The 3,471-nt window shown below is 46.4% G+C and overlaps 1 pseudogene; it reads left to right on the forward strand.

Annotated features, from left to right (window-relative positions):
• Positions 1 to 2,734: 2,734 nt before the first annotated feature.
• On the forward strand, positions 2,735 to 3,008 carry LOC110297017 (large ribosomal subunit protein eL36 pseudogene; annotated as a pseudogene).
• Positions 3,009 to 3,471: the final 463 nt, after the last annotated feature.

The raw sequence follows: 3,471 nt of genomic DNA on the forward strand, positions 1-3,471 counted from the left end.
GCAGGTGGTGCAGAAAGAAGGCTGCTCACAATTGGCTACAGCTAACGAGCCGGGTACCCCAAAAGACATCTCACCAGTTCCAGCCAGAGATCTGATCTCCGTACACCTACATCATGCCCAGACCCTCAAGCCTCACTAGAAGGCTCCCTGCCTAGTTGTGTTTACTATCCCTTCTTATTTTGTTGATTTCTATTCTCCACATAGAGATATAGACTTCTAAAATTCTAAGATTAGAATTACTTAGAAGAAGAAGAGGGAAATGAAAGGAAATAAAACTTGAGACCTGTGATTCATGTAATGTATGTCAAATAGCCCAGGCATGCCCGAGTCCCTCTTGAAGCTAGGTTACCTGGTCATAAAGATAAGGGAAGGAATGCAGGAACTGGTTCTGACTATCTTGGCTGACTCATTGACCATCCAGCAGCCCGGCGCCTCCTGCTCACCCCCTTTCTATGGGGAGCATAGTTAAAAGCTGAAACATTAACCAGATGCATTGTCAACTGAGATAAGCCCCCGGCTTTAAAATCCTTATAGCCCTGGCCTGCACGTACTACTCTGCTGACTCATAATCGTGTTGCTGATGTTTGAATGGGCCAATCATGTGCAACTGCGCCAATTCTTCCTAGCCCCCAAACCCTACCCTATAAAAACCCCGAGTTTTTTAGTCTCAGGGTCGATTCCTCTGTCTCCTGCATGAGATATGTATAGACCCGGAGCTCCGCCATTAAAGCTACCTCGTGCTTTTGCAACAAGGAGGTCTCTCGTGTTTCTTTGGGTAACCCCGCGTCCCAAGACTTGAGTGGGGGGCTCCTTCTTGGGGTCCTACAGAGGCAAGTGTGGGGGCTTAGACTACTCCAGACAAGGTCAGAGAAGGAGAAACTCTGTTAACAAGGGAGTCCTCATTGCGCACCACACCAAGCCCCACAAGGCTATTGGTCAATGGTGGACTTCCACCTTAATTAGCAGTTTCCCCATAGTATCCCTCAATTCCTACCTGTTGCAAAGCATGGCCCAGATACCCCACCCTCTTTCCTGAACTTTTCAGCCCAGGGGCTGAGCCTTTCCTCCCTGGGAAGCTCTTCCCTATACAATCCAGACACTTTGGCCTCTTGTTCTCTCTGCATTTAGCCCCCTTCCTGCTCTGCATGGCAATTTCTGTCCCGCCTTCCTTGGGATCAGTGAACTGCCCAAGAGCTGCCTCAATAAACCTGCCTATTTTTACTTTTAATTCAGCTTGAATTTGCTAATTTTGTTGGAGGAGAACACCTATTACAGACACTGTTAGACAAAGGACTTAAACAAAACCTGGACTTTCTGGGATATGTCTCTCCAGGCAGTGAGGTGCAGCAGTGGGCACACACCTGGGTTCAAGGAACAGTCAGAACATTAGCAGACACATGGGTTCAAGGAGTGGTCAGAGCATTGTGCACCTCTATTTTTCTAATTCAGTGAAGCTACTTTTACTAACAATGAAATCTATTTTGCCAATTTCAGGGCTTCTGTGACCTTTTACATTCTAAATTTCAAGTCAGAGTCCAGGAGGGGACCTGACTCTAAAGCTGATTCAAGAACCCTGAAACCAGATCAGGCCCAGCCACCAATGTTAAATTTAACTTCCTTGTTTAATCCCTTGTCTCAAACTCTGATTGGTCAATGCAACAGCTCATCCTGATCCCTTTGCTTTGTGCTCCCATCCTTTAACAATGTTGTATAATCGCTCTTCTGGGACACGGTTCCGATCCCAAATTGGTCACCTCCCTGCCAGTATAGAAAATAAAGCTTTCATTTTGTAAGCTTCTGTCTCTGAAGTGAGTTATCTCAGCGTCCACTCTGAACTCAACACCACATCTGGGGGTTACACACGGGCACAGACAGATAAGTTATCATGGCAGTTTGCTTTAGCACTTCGCTCAAAATGGAGTAACCATCCCAGGACAAATTGCTGCTTTATGAAATGGAGTCACAGGCCACTATAGCCAGGCAAACAGGTGGGTGAGTGCAGATCTCTGCCCCTCCCTCTGCTACTCCAAATAGAATTCCCCAATCTCACCTGCTGCAGCCCTCTACTGCCCCCACTGCCCCTATCTCCACAGGATCAAAACATCTATCACTCCTAACCCCCTTCCCATGCTCAGTGCTTTCTCCCAGCCTGCTATTCCAGCAGGCATTCCCTAAGAACCCACAGGTCACTCTGACCAAGGAAATAGGTAGGCTGACTGCAGATCATCTCTCCCTCTGTTCCTCCAAATCCAATTTCCCAGCTCTTCAGCAGAATACCTGCTAAGGTCTTCCTTCCATTCCTACTGCTGTGGTTCCCTGCTAGAGTACCTGCTTGGCATGTGTGAGGCCCTGGGTGAAAATCCCCAGCGCCATGAAAAAAAAGAAAGAAAGAAATACATTTTTAAAAAGGTATTTTCCCACTGGGCAGTGGTGGCCTTTAATCCCAGCACTTGGGAGGCAGAGAGGCAAGTATATCTCTCTGAGTTTGAGGCCAGCCTGGTCTACAGAGTGAGTTCTAGGACAGTCAAAGCTACACAGAGAAACCCTGTCTCGAAACAACAACAACAGCAAAAACCAAACCAAACAAAACCAAACAACAACGACAACAATAAAAAAAAAAACAAACAAAAAAAACCAAACCCTTCAAAACAACAAAGTTTTTTCTTAAGTTATACATCAGATTTAAGAACAGATACCTGCTTCCTGTCCCGGCCGCCATCGGAGAGCAGCAGCCATGGCTCTGTGCTACCCCATGGCCGTGGGCCTCAACAAGGGCCACAAGGTGACGAAAAAACGTCAGCAAGCCGAGACACAGCCGGTGACGCGGGCGCCGGAGGTGTGCGGCTTCGTGCCCTACGAGCGGCGAGCCATGGAGTTGCTCAAAGTGTCCAAGGACAAGCGTGCACTCAAGTTCATCAAGAAGAGGGTGGGCACGCACAAGAGAAAGTGGGAGGAGCTGAGCAACGGTGCTGGCAGCCATGAGGAAGGCGGTGGCCAAGAAGGATTGATGAACCCTCCCCCAATAAAAGATGGTTCCTACAAAAAAACAAAAAACAAAAAACCAAAAAACAAAAACACACACACACACAAAAACAAATACCTGGGGTAAAACCTTCATTTAAAATGTTTTCATTTTTAAGAATACTGAGAGCCAGGAATGGTGGTGTATGCCCTTAATCCCTGGTCTACATAATTAGTTCTAGAACAGCCTGACTACATAGTAAGACCCTATCTCAAATTAACAAAACAAACAAAAAGTACCCCCACCAGAACCCCAAAACTCTGAGATTCTTATGTGTGTAAGTGAAAAGAAGTCAACTCATGCTTTGTGTTGCAAATAATAATTTCCATAACCCTATGGTTATGGAACTTGGTGGCAGATTAAAGTCCCTCAGATAATTACAGAATTTAACAGGGTTCCGGCCTTCAACCTCTGCATCATCTCACCCATCTCCCTTTATCAGTTAAATT

The sequence above is a fragment of the Mus caroli genome, unplaced genomic scaffold (genome assembly GCF_978045245.1).
Source record: "Mus caroli unplaced genomic scaffold, Mus_caroli_1 scaffold_7, whole genome shotgun sequence".
Classification (NCBI taxonomy): domain Eukaryota; kingdom Metazoa; phylum Chordata; class Mammalia; order Rodentia; family Muridae; genus Mus; species Mus caroli.